Genomic DNA, 18,926 nt, shown 5'->3' with positions numbered 1-18,926 from the left:
TTTTGATGTTTGAAAAAAGTATAAAGCTAATATTGATGACTTACTGCCACCTGCAGTGTTGGAGCCTTAAACCAAATATTGTCATTAATTTATTGTGGCCACTAGATGGCAGTCATATAGCTTAAAGCCATTTCCAACTAAGCAAACCAATTTGAAGAAGACAATGCCCTGATCATTGGCTGATCGCTCTCAATCCATAGGAATCCCCACCCAGTTGACTACTTTAAAATGGTGGAAGCCCTCAATGGCAAGGTCCATGCAAAAACAGGTTATTTCCAGGTAATGATCTCTATACATCTCTATGATCATAACCTAAAAGACCCACCTGGAGTGCGAGCTGCCGACATTCCCGGCAAACTGCATTGAAAGAGGTGACTCACTGAACTAAACTCCAATCAATGAGCGTCTGTTTTGTTCCACCTGAGCGGTTGTTCTGTCAAAGCAGGCGGATAGAACATTAAGACATTTTCTTATGCATAAAACATTATGTCATGACCAATTATGGGCCTGGAACAGTGGAGGCTCCTCAGAGGAGGAAGGGGAGGATCATCCTCCTCAGTGACTTTCAGAAAAATAAAAATAGTAAAACATTGAAAAAGTTATCCTTTTTAGATAAAACTATACTAAATATAATCACGTCACCAAATAATTGATTATTTTGCAATGAAGGTCTAAAGTAGCCTCAACAGCACTCTGTAGGGTAGCACCATGGTGTAGACGAAGAACAGCTAGATTCCATCCTCCTCTGGGTACATTGACTTCAATACAAAACCTAGGAGGCTTATGGTTCTCACCCCCTTCCATAGACTTACACAGTAATTATGACAACTTCCGGAGGATGTCCTCCAACCTATCAGAGCTCTTGCAGCATGAACTGACATGTTGTCCCCCTAATCAAAGGATCAGATAATGAATCTAGTACTGAAAGCATAAGATACAGCTAGATAGCACTGCAATGCATAAAATGTGGTGAGTAATTGACTCAAAGAGAAAGAAAGTTGAACAGTTTTGAACAAATTAATGTCTTCCAAAATGAAGGAGAAGCAAGAAAGAGTGTCATTTTCTTTCACTTTCAGTTTCACTTACTTAGCTAGCAAATGCAGCTAACTAACTTAGCCTACTCAACCAACCTACTCATACAGAGGGATGCCATGTTAGCTAGCTGGCTATCACTATCCAACACAACACTGAAACTCTTCCAAGTCAAGGTAAGCTTTTGGTTTTACAAATGTATTGACACCGGGGCCCGCCGGTGTAAGTGGTAAACTGCTTACTGACTGTACACTGTAACGTTACTGCATGATTGTAGCAGGTTTACTAATGCATTAGTTATATTAGCTATGTTGACTATGACATTACTTGAGCTAATATGGTGACAACGATGTAGGCTGTGTGTAGCAGTTATGATATGGTTTGGCTTGGAAAGGTTTTTTCACCTGGTCACATACAGCTGATGTGTTGTGCATTGACGTCCACAAGCGATGAAGGGAAAAGATGAGAGGAGGAGAGCGCATAGATGCGAGAAGGAATACAACGTGGCTGTTATGAAAGTGAACTGTGTTTACGCGTGATCAGGGGTGTATTCATTCCGCCGATTCTGTTGAAAAATGTTTCTTAAATGCAACAAAACCGGGATAAACATACCTGAATTTGTCCAATAGAAACTCTCGTTTGCAACTGTTGGACGATTGATTACACCCTATATCAGCTAGATGCAGGCAAAAGTGTGCAAGGCGATATTGAATGTGTTGCTGTCACCTCAAATTTTTCTCTCAACCTGTGTGCACCTACGTTGTAAACTTTAATTCATAGGCTAGGTTGTAGCAACCTCATGATTTCTGTATAGCACTTTGTGACATCTGCTGATGTAAAAAGGGCTTTATAAATCAATAAATTGATTGATAATGGGTATAGCGAAAATTTGAGTATCATGTAATAGCCTAAACCTATCGCTGTTACATTGAACTGGGTGAATGGAATATGAATGACAGTCATCCAATATGATGTATTGGAAATAAGGCCATGGTGATAAAAAAAAAAAACATTGTCCTCCCTCATCTTAAACGGCACCGACCGCCACTGGGCTAGACTAGTTCATGACTTGTGAATTTGTACAAAATCAATCCATTCTCGGAGACTATGCTCAGATTTGAATCTCGTTCTTCACTAGACACTTTCACCCATGCCTCATTTAGGATCAATAACTGAGCGGATAGATCTGTGCTACACTAATCTACCAGAAGGGGGAAGCAGCACACCTGTACATAGACTGGCAATACTTCTTGATTTACTTGCTTGTTTTATAAGCTGGTGAATGTGAGCCATTGATAGGGAAAGGATTTTATCCAGTGGTGGTTACCTGCCTGGGTGAGAAGTTTCACCTGCGGTCATAGGGAGCATTCATTTTTAGCTTTGTGAATATGAACTCTCTCACCTCGTTACTTTTTTATTTTTCTCATGTTGGAATTTGCCTCAAATCTGAAATTAAGAAGTGTGTACATTGCGGCAGCTTGACGGACCATTATTATAGGCTCTGTAATCTGTACAAACGAATGCTCAGTCCTCCTGTCGATACGTTTCCAATGACTTTCCATGACAACTCTGATGCATTCATTACACTCTATTCTCTGTAGACTGAAAAATCCTTGTAACCACAGATGAACACTGAGGTGAACATTTGACGTGACCGTAAGGGGCTTGATCCTAAATTAAACAGGGTGTCTGAACAGTGTGTCTCTCGACGATTCAGAAACATTTAGCTTTTGACCCTATGATCAGAACGTATAGCACCAGTAGCAGTCCATGTCAGAGGACACACACACACACTGATTTGATTCAGGTCAGTAGCTTGCTGTGTGTGTAACAGCTGCTAGGTGTTACTGGTGGTCAGGCAGAGTAGCAGCAGTATTTCAGGCTGGTGTGTTATTACTCTCAGTATGGTTGGGGTAACAACACACGTGTGCCTCATTAACACGAGGCCGAGGTGTGTGTGTGCCCCTCCACCAAGACCCAGTTGTGTCAGACTAGCTACCTCCATCTAGTTCCATCTCCCCTTAGCCATTAAGAATGGGACAGCTATAGATATGCACACTTTATTGCTTCTTTATGCTACCTAAATGTGATGGATTGCAATTTGTTACTATCATCAAGTTGTAAGCCTCCCTTTATTCACATCACTTTACACTCCTATCTCTCAATGTGATGTTTCAAACCGAGATGGATCATGGTCAGATCAAAACGAAGACCCAAAGGTCGTAATCAAAATATGGTCACTTCAAAGGTAGTTAGGGAGAAATATGTAGGCTAGTGTTGCTGGTGTGTGTTACCCCATTTCACTGAGGACCACACTACTAATTTCGCTGACTGAATAGTATCAGAAAATACATTTGGCTTGCTCAGATATTGGTATGTTTTAGATGGACAGCTATACGACAACTTGTCTGTCTGGCAGCTAGTCTGTTTCAGTATTGTGGCAAACACATACATACACACAGACACACACACGCACACCTCAGCCAGTTGTCTTGCCAACTCCATTGGCTCAGCCAGGACAGAAACAGTGAAGTCTGCCAATGGGGAAACAGACTGGAATCCAGGTTGAAGACTTCAGTTTGTGTGTAGAACACCAAACATATAGAAGTAGAATGACTAACTGAATAGTTATATGTAGTTAGCCTATGTAGCCAGGGAATGCATTTGAGTAAATGCTAAGGCTGGAATTCAATTACATTTGACATTAGTCATTTAGCAGCGGCTCGTATCCAGGACGACTGACAGTTAGTGCATTCATTTTAAGATAGCTAGGTGAGACATCCACATACACTACATGACCAAAAGTATGTTCGTCGAACATCTCATTATATGGAGTTGGCCCCCCCTTCGCTGCTATAGCAGCCTCCTCTCTTCTGGGAAGGCTTTCCACCAGATGTTGGAACATTGCTGCGGGGACTTGCTTCCATTCAGCCACAAGAGCATTAGTGAGGTCGGGCACTGATGTTGGGCGATTAGGTCTGGCGCGCAGTCGGCATTCCAATTCATTCCAATGGTGTTCGATGGGGTTGAGGTCAGGGCTCTGTGCAGGCCTGTCAAGTTCTTCCACACCAATCTCGACAAACCATTTCTGTATGGACCTCGCTTTGTGCACGGGTGCATTGTCATGCTGAAACAGGAAAGGGCCTTCCCAAACTGTTGTCACCAAGTTGGAAGCACAGAATCATCTAGAATGTCATTGTATGCTGTAGCGTTAATATTTCCCTTCATTTGAACTAAGGGGCCTTGCCCGAACCAACTTTACAGTTGGCACTATGTATTGGGGAAGGTAGCGTTCTCCTGGCATCCGCCAAATCCAGATTTGTCCGTCGGACTGCCAGATGGTGAAGCGTGATTCATCACTCCAGAGAACACGCTTCCACTGCTCCAGAGTCCAATGGTGGCGAGCTTTACACCACTCCAACCGACGCTTGGCATTGCGCATGGTGATCTTAGGCTTGTGTGGAGCTGCTCGGCCATGGAAACCCATTTTATGAAGCTCCCGACGAACAGATATTGTGCTGACGTTGCTTCCAGAGGCAGTTTAGAACTTGGTAGTGAGTGTTGCAACCGAGGACAGATGATTTTTACGCGCTATGCGCTTCAGCACTCAGTGGTCCCGTTCTGTGAGCTTGTGTGGCCTATCACTTCGTGGCTGAGCCATTGTTGCTCCTAGACGTTTCCACTTCACAATAACAGCATCTAAAGTTGACCGGGGCAGCTCTAGCAGGGCAGAAATTTGACAAACTGACTTGTTGGGAAGGTGGCATCCTATGATGGTGCCACGTTAAAAGTCACTGAGCTCTTCAGTAAGGCCATTGTACTGCCAATGTTTGTCTATGGAGATTGCATGGCTGTGTGCTCGATTTTATATACCTGTCAGCAACGGGTGTGGCTGAAATAGCCGAATCCAATAATTTGAAGGGGTGTCCACATACCTTTGTATTTATAGTGTATCACAGTCATTGTAGGTACAATAAATCAATTCAATCAAACCTGTCATAGCAATGGTTAGCAGTCTTTGTTTCCAAACTCCATAATAGCATACCTGTGAATGGAATCTACCTAGTAGAAGTTGTAGGTTTTTATTTGGTATCAAAGTCTCTGTATTTATTTGACCATGAAGAAAAGAGCTGCTGCGTAAATACTGCAATGCCGGTTTTATTTAATTGATCCTTAAGTTGTCCTCATCATAATGTCATTAATGTGTTATGACTACTTCATTTTCTGTGTACGTTTTGATTATCAAAGAGGTTAAAGTGTAGAGTTTGTGCTTCTTTTGGGAAACTGTATAAAGAGCGGGACACATATATTGATAGTTCAAACAGACAATGCATCATGTGACCAAAGACATAGCTCAAGGTTCACATTACACATTGACAATTGGGAGCTTTCTTTGACAAATCGTTGACTTTTTGAAAATCTTTTACATTGATCAATTCTTGTGGGGGCCACTGATTGGTTATGGGGGATCCCACTCCCAGCATCAGTCTGTAAAGGGGTGTCAGTTTGAGCCTGGCATTTTCCCCAGTTGCAGTGCCCCAATGGCAAAGATCTCCCGTGCCCCAATGGCAAAGATCTCCCACTCACTGTCTACCAGACCTGGGATCTTCAAATAAAACTTTAAACATAATTTAAAATACTTTGACTGGGCTTGATTGAGCCTGCCTGGCGCAATGGAACCAATAGACTAGTCACAGAACTGCAAGCCAGGCAATCCAGGCAGGCTAAAGAAATGCTAAAGGTATTTGAAAGATTTCAAATAGTATTTGAACCAAGGTCTGATTTAGTTGTTGACTACAAATAAATGTCCCAAAAATGTGCCATGTGAGGAGACTGCTCTGCTATGTGGTGAGAGACACAGAAAGAATGATGTCCAGTAACCAGTAAATAAACCATTGACTGAGGTTGGGGATCAAACTACACTGCACTGTGCCGACATAGAACTGCAAAAAAAGGAAGACCTAGTTTATATTTAGCTTGAGACACGACCACTCATTCTTAGAGAAAGGATTGACACAGCCAGGAAAAAACTAAACCTCCATGCCAATTCACGTCCATCCCAGCCTGGCCCCACCCAGACCACAACATGATCGGCTTGACTTTGCCCTGCTAGGTATGTTGGAGCAGCTATCCCATTCCTTCATGCTCGCAAAGAACAATCACTGTTTTTTCCACAGTTGTGTAAGAGCTTCTGGAGCAGGCCAGAGGCACAGAGGAGAGAGGAGATGGCCTGGGAGAAATGCTTGTCACCCAATAAAGCCTCCACTGGAACCTGACAACTCTGAGAGAGAAGCTGGAGACCATCCACATGAATCTGTCTGTCAGGGGAAGGAGCCTGTTTTACGATGAAAACTAAAAGAAGAAGAAGACGAAGGATACTTTATAATTATTTTATTTAACTAGGCAAGCCAGTTAAGAACAAATTCTTATTTACAATGACGGCCTACCCCGAACGATGCTGGGCCAGTTGTGCACCGCCCTATGGGACTTCCAATCACGGGCCAGATTGTGATACAACCTGGAATCGAACTAGGGTCTGTAGTGTCGCCTCTAGCACTGAGATGCAGTGCCTTAGACCACTGTGCCACTCAGGAACCCAAGAAGAGGTCACAGACTGAGTAAAAGTCGAGGGAAAGCATGTATCAGCATAGAAGATGAGAGAAAGATCGTACACAATATAAAAGTGGATCAAGATCCAGAAAAATCTTCCTCTGCGGTCCTCTTCTTCTCTGTTGGCCGTGGGTCTATATGAGCTAAACACAACCAGAGGGGAGGAAGAGGGGCCCATTGTGCCCTGAACAGCCCTCATTAAACATAATGGGTCACGCTGCTTCATACCCCCCAGCAGCCTCCAGACCACTGCCTCCATACAGCCTCCAGACCAAAGCCTCTAGCCAGGCTCCACTCCACTGACACCCCTAATAGAGACCTGGCCTGGCCCTGCACAGTTAAAGGTACAGTGTGATCTAGGATTCTGATCAATAGTCATTTCAATTCTTAATATAGGCTTCACCAAGTGGCGGGGCTGCCATTTTTCTGAAAAATGTATCCCAGACTGTAGCTTTAAAAAAGACCTGGCATTGGCCTGCATGGTTAAGGGACCATGACGACCATTAGGGCCACTTCAAAGTTCACTCCACTACATTAGTGGCCTGTTGATAGGTTCCTGTAGACCAGAGAGGGGACAGATCCAATTTCTCATCTCAATGGCTGACTGGTTTAGTTTTTCCATTCACCCAACCTGTCAATCAAACTGCTCCATAAACAAGTGGATGCTCTTTAAGACTCGTTAAGGGGCCATCGTTAGCCAATCATAAGCTGGTGTTAGTCATCATTAGCAGGACTGGAGGGCAGTAAATCAGATCTTATATCAGCTTTCAATGACACATCTCTAATAGGCCATATAGTAGACCTGACACTTGGGCCGTTACACTGTTAAAACGATGCCTTCAGTTTGATAGTAAAGCTTGTGGGGTTGTATATGAAATATGTCCACTCTTTTTTGGCAATGGGACCCGTCAGATTCCTGTAGGTTTGAGAGTGGCCAGAATGAATGGAAGATATTGTACATAGTGACCATTTTAAATCTGTCCGCCTAATTGGCACAGGCACCACACACACACACACAGAGAGAGAAACAGAGAGAGAGAGAGAGAGAGAGACACAGAGAGGCATATATACATAATATGACATTTGAAACGTCTTTATTCTTTTGAAACTTCTGAGTGTAATGTTTACTGTTAATATTTATTTCACTTTTGTTTACTATCTACTTCACTTGCTTTGGCAATGAGAGAGAGAGAGAGAGAGAGAGAGAGAGAGAGAGAGAGAGAGAGAGAGAGAGAGAGAGAGAGAGAGAGAGAGAGAGAGAGAGAGAGAACTATGGAGACGATGACTCCTAGCATTGTTCACCCACTTCAACTAGAGAGTACCCACCAATAAAACAACCGTTTATTACCCTGTGAAAATGTCTGTGGCTTTCTGACCTGCTAACACAGAAAGTGGGGGAAAGCATTTAAAGTAGTACTACCGACACATGGAAGTGGATTTGGGGAAGCCAGGCAAGGGTAAAATAAGTGACCAGGATGGGGTATAACCACTAAGTAAAGGGGTTAAATCAACACTTAGGATTCTGCTCTTTCACTTATTGTTTCATAAACTGTAACTTGTCACATACTAAGTCCTCTTATAGGCCTGAGCTAAATCCAGCATGGGGAATAGAGCTCATTGAGACTCGTATTTAGACTGAAAACGGATCTGAACAAATCCTGTCTACGGAGGCATCAGGGAAAACGATTGGCAGAATGAGATGCCTGTATGGCATTGTATGGGCTACAATTCTCTATTTGAGTGAGATGACCCAATAGTACAGAACCAATGTGAACTAGGGAGAGAAGGGTTAGGTAAGGGACTTGCCCCGACCATGTATCCCAGAGTCATGAAGACCGATCTCCCTACTCCACCCGTGAATGACTCTGGCCCTAGGCCATCTCTTGCCCAATAAAACAGGAGGGTCACCATTAAAAAGAGCAGGGGGCTCCCCACCACTCCCACCTCTACTCCTAAACATGCTCACTCCCTCCTCCCAGACTATCAGGTCTAGAGGGGCCACAGCCAGCCTTGCCTTCCCCAATCTCCCCTTCCTCTCTCCCTCCCCTCCTCACCACCTTCCTCCCTCCAATTCTCAGTATGTTTTCAATTATGACTAGGTGGATACGGGCTCTGCAGAACCCCCTACCTGATTTATAGACTGCTCCAGTCCAGTACTGCTCAGCACGTTTTTACTGGAACCGCTCGCTAGCTCTCCTGCAGTTACAGATGTCGGAGCTTAATATGACCCATTTCATCGCAGGAGGAAAATAATCCTGCAGCAGTAGGATTTGACAAATCTGCATGATAAACAATAACATGGGTGAATCTAGTTCTATCTAACATTGATGTTGCACACTCCTGAATAATTTCCTGGGATATGGTGATTATCCTGGTGGCTGGGAGGTTCCCAACAAGTTCTTTACATCTGCAGGGCGTCAGGTGGGATGTCCTTCAACCTGGAACAAGCAGAGACAAGGGGGGAGAAATTAACCTCACTGCTTAAATTTCAATGCTGGTTCAAGTTGCTGAAGCTACAACTACCTTTATTAATGTGCAATAGGTTTGTTACATTTTGCATATTTGTAGGCTCGGTCAAGTTGTTTACAGTAAGAGTGGAACAACTTTGCCTCTAATTTTAACTAGTAACACCAACCCCAATGGTGAAACACATTGGGGAAGGGAAAGTGGCATAAGAAACTTAGCTAACATTAGCTAGGTAAACAGACACTGCATGCAGCTAACTATCAAAACAGACTCATCAATTGAATGCACAAATAACTTGGCTGGCCAGCAAGCCTAGATTGAACAGTACACAGCTGGCTGTATTTCCTACGTTTGTCATCAGATGTTAAAATGTCTTACCTCCAAACGAGTCGGGCAGGACTGTTTTCTCCTGCAAGCCAATGCAATAGAGTGAAACGTGATCAGGTGCCCAATTTAGTCCCCGAAAACAAATGAGAAATAAATATTTGCTACATGTCTTTAGCTGGCTAGCAAGTTTGCCATTTCATGATTTAAACACTGTCTGGGTCTTCACAATTGACACATTGCTGAATCTACGATTAGTTAGTTTAGTTGTTCATCTCTAAACAGCCGATAAACAGGATTAGATCGCCTGCTAGCTGTCGCGTCCAACGTGTTAACTTCGCAATGGGCTGATGAAAACCAGTAACTCAACATTTGAATAAAACATTCATATCAAAGTAATTTGTTGAACATTTTAAAATAATTTGGTGAATAAATAAACTTTATATTTACATTTTGCGAAGTTATTCCTTATTCTTCTGGAAAATGGTTATCCCAAGCATGTCCTCCATTAATTCAGATTTTTACATTTTCGCCGTGCCGCAACGTGTTATGGGATAGCCCATCGGTGAAGGACATGCCAATTTTGAGGTCCTGCCTAGAAATTCTGCCTCAAAAGGCAGCATATTTATTATTGCCAGCTGATGTCTCCTTAAGCCATCAATACGTGCTAAATTCACCCGCACAGCAGATTTCAATTGCAACCATTATTGGTCACCTCATTATCGCTCCCTAAAAGATGATGTTGGTGTCCTGCTTGCAGCAAAAGTCTTTCAAGATAAGTTCACCCTCTGGTTGGTTAAGTTAAGGTCTGACATCTGTAGAGGTCAGAGGTCAGATACACAGAACAGTTAGCCTCTTGTGGGCTTGTGTGTAGTTCACTATGCGTCTCTCTGGCTCTCTCTGAGTGTGATGGACAGATGGAAAAAGGTTGTGTTTAGTAGGCACAAAGTGGAGAAAAAATAATCAGAAACTGAGTAAAATGGGGAGGTACTATCTGAACTTGTCCAATAAGAAAAAAAAATGGAAACGTTTTGTTAGTGTCAGTGTGTCGTAATGAACAGGACCAAGGAGTTGAGCAGACATGGCTATAATGATTGACAGCAGATAGACCACAGCCCCCTGTGATGTTATTCTGTTAGAGGGAGGTGGGGGGTGTAGAGGCTGGAGAAACAGATAGCCCATAGACGGAGAGAGTAAAGATGATGCCTAGTAAACACACAGAGAAGAAGTCATACTACATCGTTTCATTTTCCTCCTCTCTGACCCTTGACCCCTAACCCCTGACCTGTGGCATCAGATATCCCAGGATAGGACATGACGTGGTGTCTCACATGACTGGGTTATGATCACAATCCATCTCCACATATCTCATTGAATAACGATTAAAACATGTAATGATTTTAGTCCAATGACCTTCATCAGACAGACATTTGAGATTATTTGACATTCAGATAGGTGAAAACCACTCTGCTCCCTTGGTGTCGCTCTCTCTCCCCATTTCCTGCTCTCCCCACTGCTAAAAAATGCAAGGAATCTGACGCTAAGCAATTTACCTTGATACCCTCCACCATACTTGTTTCGTGAGGTCTTGAAAATAAAACATTTCATCCATTTACTTCATGGAGATCCCCTTTATTTCAAAATCTCATCAAAACATCAGTAAAATCAACAGTCAGCAAGGTAATTCTGTACAAAGTCTTACATCAAGAGCATGTCTCAATGATTAAAATGAAGGTTTTAGTAGGCTATTCAGCTCTGTGACAGACAAGACCAACAGCCGCACAGCACTGGCTTATTCAGAAAAGCTGCTGCCCCAAAGGAATTATCTCAAACATTTGTTGTTAAGTGCAATAACTTAATTCAATGGCACACACAATTATATTAAGGCACAATCAGGAATCAATAGAAATACAAGATGAATATACAAAAAAAACGTACAGTATATTGTAGCTTAAAGCCGTAAACAAATTAGAAAGCCATTTCAACCTGGGGTAAAATCCAGTGAAACTAATCATCAAGCAAACACACAAAATAACTTTACACTTCATGGCGATAAAGAGTATGGTAGATGTAATACTTCAAAACAAAATATGGTACATTTTCAAGGCTAATGGTTTCTCTGAAAGATCCACCATTGAACAAATGCTCTGCACAATATGAACAAGAAAAAAGCATCACTACACTCGAACACATTCACACAAATGTAATCGTATTAATAACCATGAACCTCTGTTGCTCGGTTTCAGTAGTATCACAATGGAGGGAGCTGCAGAGGAGTTATAGGGCACTATTTTAAGGTTTAGGGAGAATCAGCAGGGGTGACTGAGACAGCCTTCTACTGGGTTCACCAATTATACAACTCATTAACTTATTTGGAGGAATATGGAGTATGGGATCTAATTTCTGTGGAGAGATTGTGTGATGGAGAGGGAGACCCAGGCCGTCCAGTCGTCTAGCTGTCCGACTAGGGGAGGGAGAGAGGAGGGGATCTATAACCCAGCCTCTGGGCCCCAGTGGGCGTCACACAGGGAAGGATCAGCCATGAGTAGACTAATGAAGACTGGCTCTAGTGACACAAATGTTCACTCCTGTAATCACTGGCTTTAGTCTAGTGACAGGTCTGGTCACCCCAGCAATCGCTGTACAGTCTCACTGCATTCCTGCAATCCTGCTCAGATGTCATTACATTACCTATACATTAAAGAATGTTGCCTATAGGTAGCCAGCTTATAGGACCAATCAGGTCACCCAGTCATATAGCTTCTTTAGCCTTGTGTGCTGGGTAATGGAAGAGATTGATTCTACTCTCGTTATCTCTCTCAGAATGATCTTCTTGACTCTAACCAGTCAGGCTTCAAGACGGGTCACTCAACCGAGACTGCTCTTCTCTGTGTCACGGAGGCTCTCCGCACTGCCAAAGCTGACTCTCTCTCTCCTCTGTTCTCATCCTCCTAGATCTATCCGCTGCCTTCGACACCGTGAACCATCAGATCCTCCTCTCCACCCTCTCAGAGCTGGGCATCTCAGGCTCTGCACACTCTTTGATTGCATCCTACCTGGCAGGCCGCTCATACCAGGTGATGTGGAGAGGATCTGTGTCTGCACCACATACTCTCACTACTGGTGTCCCCCAGGGCTCGGTTCTAGGCCCTCTTCTCTTCTCTCTATACACCAAGTCACTCTGCTCCATCATATCCTCACATGGTCTCATATCATTGCTATGCGGATGACACTCAACTACTTTTCTCCTTCCCCCCTTCTGACACCCAGGTTGCGACATGCATCTCTGCGTGCCTGGCAGATATCTCAGCTTGGATGTCAGCCCACCACCTCAAGCTCAACCTCAACAAGACGGAAATGCTCTTCCTCCCGGGGAAGGCCTGCCGGCTCAAAGACCTCTCCATCACGGTTGACAACTCCACTGTGTCGCCCTCCCAGAGTGCAAAGAACCTTGGCGTGACCCTGGACAACACCCTGTCGTTCTCTGCAAACATCAAAGCAGTGACCCGCTCCTACAGGTTCATGCTCTACAACATCCATAGAGTATGACCCTACCTTACACAAGAAGCGGCGCAGATCCTAATGCAGGCACTTCTCCTCTCCCATCTGGACTACTGCAACTCGCTGTTGGCTGGGCTCCCCGGTTGTGCCATTTAACCCCTGCAATTTATCTAGAACGCTGCAGCCCGCCTGGTTTTCAACCTTCCCAAGTTCTCCCGTGTCACTCCGCTCCTCCACACACTCCACTGGCTTCCAGTCGAAGCTCGCATCAACTACAAGACCATGGTGCTTGCCTACGGAACAGCAAGAGGAACTGCTCCTCCCTACCTTCAGGCTTTGCTCAAACCCTACACCCCAACCCGAGCACTCCGTTTTGCCACCTCAGATCTCTTGGCCCTCCCACCCTTACGGGAGGGCAGCTCCCACTTAGACCAGTCCAAGCTCTTCTCTGTCCTGGCACCCCAACGGTGGAACCAGCTTCCCCCTGAAGCTGGTTCAGAGTCCCTGCCCATCTTCTGAAAACATCTGAAACCCTACCTCTTCAAACAGTATCTTAAATACAGTGGGGAACATTTTTATTTACTCAGCCACCAATTGTGCAAGTTCTCCCACTTATAAAGATGAGAGAGGTCTGTAATTTTCATCATAGGTACACGTCAACTATGACAGACAAATTGAGAAAAAAAATCCAGAAAATTACATTGTAGGATTTTTTATGAATTTATTTGCAAATTATGGTGGAAAATACGTTTTTGGTCACCTACAAACAAGCAAGATTTCTGGCTCTCACAGACCTTCTTTAAGAGGCTCCTCGGTCCTCCACTCGTTACCTGTATTAATGGCACCTGTTTGAACTTGTTATCAGTATAAAAGACACCTGTCCACAACCTCAAACAGTCACACTCCAAACTCCACTATGGCCAAGACCAAAGAGCTGTCAAAGGACACCAGAAACAAAATTGTAGACCTGCACCAGGCTGGGAAGACTGCATCTGCAATAGGTAAGCAGCTTGGTTTGAAGAAATCAACTGTGGGAGCAATTATTAGGAAATGGAAGACATACAAGACCACTGATAATCTCCCTCGATCTGGGGCTCCATGCAAGATCTCACCCCGTGGGGTCAAAATGATCACAAGAACGGTGAGCAAAAATCCCAGAACCACACGGGGGGACCTAGTGAATGACCTGCAGAGAGCTGGGACCAAAGAAACAAAGCCTACCATCAGTAACACACTACGCCGCCAGGGACTCACATCCTGCAGTGCGGGACGTGTCCCCCTGCTTAAGCCAGTACATGTCCAGGCCCGTCTAAAGTTTGCTAGAGTGCATTTGGATGATCCGGAAGAGGATTGGGAGAATGTCATATGGTCAGATGAAACCAAAATAGAACTTTTTGGTAAAAACTCAACTCGTCGTGTTTGGAGGACAAAGAATGCTGAGTTGCATCCAAAGAACACCATACCTACTGTGAAGCATGGGGGTGGAAACATCATGCTTTGGGGCTGTTTTTCTGCAAAGGGACCAGGATGACTGATCCGTGTAAAGGAAAGAATGAATGGGGCCATGTATCGTGAGATTTTGAGTGAAAACCTCCTTCCATCAGCAAGGGCATTGAAGATGAAACGTGGCTGGGCCTTTCAGCATGACAATGATCCCAAACACACCACCCGGGCAATGAGGAGTGGCTTCGTAAGAAGCATTTCAAGGTCCTGGAGTGGCCTAGCCAGTCTCCAGATCTCAACCCCATAGAAAATCTTTGGAGGGAGTTGAAAGTCCGTGTTGCCCAGCGACAGCCCCAAAACATCATTGCTCTAGAGGAGATCTGCATGGAGGAATGGGCCAAAATACCAGCAACAGTGTGTGAAAACCTTGTGAAGACTTAAAGAAAACGTTTGACCTGTGTCATTGCCAACAAAGGGTATATAACAAAGTATTGAGAAACTTTTGTTATTGACCAAATACTTATTTTCCACCATAATTTGCAAATAAATTCATAAAAAATCCTACAATGTGATTTTCTGGAGAAAAAAATTATCATTTTGTCTGTCATAGTTGACGTGTACCTATGATGAAAATTACAGGCCTCTCTCATCTTTTTAAGTGGGAGAACTTGCACAATTGGTGGCTAACTAAATACTTTTTTCCCCCACTGTAATCTTCCTCACCTCGAATTTTAAAAGCCTGTTTATGTTAAATGAAGTGTCCTTTAATAAAGACCACATGGAAAATTCAATATATCCCCAAAAAAATTATATGAATAAATACTTGCTAAAATGCCAAAAATCATTATTTTGAGATGTCCCTTGTCATGTTTTTCCAGACTTCTATGAAGATTTTATCCCACTTAACCCCAAACTGTCTCCAAGTTTTCACCATCATTGTTTAAGGCCCTGTTCTTGCTTTGAGAAAGTACTTTTTTGAAGATCATTATTTATTTCATGTGATTATTCATTTGAACGTAAAAACAAATACAGTGCCTTGCAAAAGTATTCATCCCCCTTGGCGATTTTCCTATTTTGTTGCATTACAACCTGTCATTTAAATTGATTTTTAGTTGGATTTCATGTAATGGACATACACAAAATAGTCCAAATTGGTGAAGTGAAATGAAAAAAATAACTTGTTTCAAAAAATTCTAAAAAATAAATAACGGAAAGTGTTGCGTGCATGTGTATTCACCTCCTTTGCTATGAAGCCCCTAAATAAGATTTGGTGCAACCAATTACCTTCAGAAGTCACATAATTAGTTAAATAAAGTCCACCTGTGTCACATGATCTCAGCAAATACAGTTGAAGTCGGAAGTTTACATACACCTTAGCCAAATATATTTAAACTCAGTTTTTCACAATTCCTGACATTTAATCCTAGTAAAAATTCCCTGTCTTCTTCCCTGTCTTCTTTTAGGAGAATATAACAATACAATAATAGTGCAACTTTTGAGGATTTTGTAGCCTCAATTCAGCTGGAAGGAATTAACATTTTAAACTATAAATGTAATAACATATACAGTTGAAGTCGGAAGTTTACATAAACCTTAGCCAAATACATTTAACTCAGTCCTGACATTTAATCCTAGTAAAAATTCCCTGTCTTAGGTCAGTTAGGATCACCACTTTATTTTAAGAATGTGAAATGTCAGAATAATAGTAGAGAGAATGATTTATTTCAGCTTTTATTTATTTCATCACATTCCCAGTGGGTCAGAAGTTTACATACACTCAATTAGTATTTGGTAGCTTTGCCTTTAAATTGTTTAACTTGGGTCAAACGTTTCAGGTAGCCTTCCACAAGCTTCACACAATAAGTTGGTTTAATTTTGGCCCATTCCTCCTGACAGAGCTGGTGTAACTGAGTCAGGTTTGTAGGCCTCCTTGTTTGCACACGCCTTTTCAGTTCTGCCCACAAATGTTCTATAGGATTGAGGTCAGGGCTATGTGATGGCCACTCCAATACCTTGACTTTGTTGTCTTTAAGCCATTTTGCCACAACTTTGGAAGTATGCTTGGGGTCATTGTCCATTTGGAAGACCCATTTGCTTCCAAGCTTTAACTTCCTGACTGATGTCTTGAGATGTTGCTTCAATATATCTACATAAATTTCCTTCCTCATGATGCCATCTATTTTGTGAAGTGCACCAGTCCCTCCTGCAGCAAAGCACCCCCACAGCATGATGCTGCCACCCCCGTGTTTCACTGTTGGGATGGTGATCTTCGGCTTGCAAGCACCCCCTTTTTCCTCCAAACCGATGGTCAATATGGCCAATCAGTTCTATTTTTGTTTCATCAGACCAGAGGACATTTCTCCAAAAAGTACGATCTTTGTCCCCATGTGCAGTTGCAAACCGTAGTCTGGCTTTTTTATGACGGTTTTGGAGCAGTGGCTTCTTCCTTGCTGAGCGGCCTTTCAGGTTATGTCGATATAGGACTTGTTTTACTGTGGATATAGATACTTTTGTACCTGTTTCCTCCAGCATCTTCACAAGGTCCTTTGTTGTTGTTCTGGGATTGATTTGCACTTTCTGCACCAAATAACGTTAATCTCTAGGAGACAAAACATTGTGTTAATACTTGCGTACTATTGTTTGTACAGATGAACGTGGTACCTTCAGGTGTTTGGAAATTGCTCCCTAGGATGAACCAGACTTGTGGAGGTCTACAATTTTTTGGGGGGAGAGATCAAGGCTGATTTCTTTTGATTTTCCCATGATGTCAAGCAAAGAGGCACTGAGTTTGAAGGTAGGCCTTGAAATACATCCACAGGTACACCTCCAATTGACTCAAATGATGTCAATTAGCCTATCAGATGCTTCAAAAGCCATGAATTCTGGAATTTACCAAGCTGTTTAAAGGCACAGTCAACTTAGTGTGTGTAAACTTCTGACCCACTGGAATTGTGATACAGTGAATGACATGTTAAATAATCTGTCTGTAAACATTTGTTGGAAAAATTACTTGTGTCATGCACAAAGTAGATGTCCTAACCGACTTGCCAAAACTATAGTTTGTTAACAAGAAATTTGTGGAGTGGTTGAAAAACAAGTTTTAATGACTCCAACCTAAGTGTATGTAAACTTCCGACTTCAACTGTATACACCTGTTCTGAAAGGCCCCAGAGTCTGCAACACCACTAAGCAAGGGGCACCACCAAGCAAGTGGCACCATGAAGACCAAGGAGCTCTCCAAACAGGTCAGGGACAAAGTTGTGGAGAAGTAAAGATCAGGGTTGGGTTATAAAAAAATATCAGAAACTTTGAACATCCCACGGAGCACCGTTAAATCCATTATGAAAAAATTGAAAGAATATGGCACCACAACAAACCTGCCAAGAGAGGGCCGCCCACCAAAACTCACGGACCAGACAAGGAGGGCATTAATCAGAGAGGCAACAAAGACACCAAAGATAACCCTGAAGGAGCTGCAAAGCTCCACAGCGGAGGTTGGAGTATCTGTCCATAGGACCACTTTAAGCCGTACACTCCACAGAGCTGGGCTTTACGGAAGAGTGGCCAGACAAAAGCCATTGCTTAAAGAAAAGAATAAGCAAACATGTTTGGTGTTCGCCAAAAGGCATGTGGGAGACTCCCCAAACATATGGAAGAAGGTACTCTGGTCAGATGAGACTAAAATTGAGCTTTTTGGCCATCAAGGAAAATTTGTGTTGGGTTTGCTATGTCTGGCGCAAACCCAACACATCTCATCACCCCGAGAACACCATCCCCACAGTGAAGCGTGGTGGCAGCATCATGCTGTGGGGATGTTTTTCATCGGCAGGGACTGGGAAACTGGTCAGAATTGAAGGAATGATGGATGGCGCTAAATACAGGGAAATTCTTGAGTGAAACCTGTTTCCGTCTTCCAGAGATTTGAGACTGGGACGGAGGTTCACCTTCCAGGAGGACAATGACCCTAAGCATACTGCTAAAGCAACACTCGAGTGGTTTAAGGGGAAACATTTAAATGTCTTGGAATGGCCTAGTCAAAGCCCAGACCTCAATCCTATTGAGAATCTGTGGTATGACTTAAAGATTGCTGTACACCAGCGGAACACATCCAACTTGAAGGAGCTGTAGCATTTTTTCCTTGAAGAATGGGCAAAAAATCCCAGTGGCTAGATGTGCCAAGCTTATAGAGACATACCCCAAGAGACTTGCAGCTGTAACTGCTGCAAAAGGTGGCTCTACAAAGTATTGACTTTGGGGGGGGTGAATAGTTATGCACGCTCAAGTTTTCTGTTTTTTTGTCTTATTTCTTGTTTGTTTCACATAAAAAAATATTTTGCATCTTGAAAGTGTTAGGCATTGTGTAAATCAAATTAAACAAACCCCCCAAAAATCCATTTTAATTCTAGGTTGTACGGCAACAAAATAGGAAAAATGTCAAGGGGTGAATACTTTCGCAAGCCACTGTATGTCCCTCATTTTAAGGTTAACCCTGCTACGTGAACGGAACTCTCGTTTTAGTATGTGGAAACTATTACATTTTTTCAAAATAA

This window comes from Coregonus lavaretus (genome assembly GCF_964263955.1).
Source record: "Coregonus lavaretus genome assembly, chromosome: 11".
In the NCBI taxonomy this organism is placed as follows: Eukaryota; Metazoa; Chordata; class Actinopteri; order Salmoniformes; family Salmonidae; genus Coregonus; species Coregonus lavaretus.
This window is presented reverse-complemented; position numbering follows the sequence as displayed.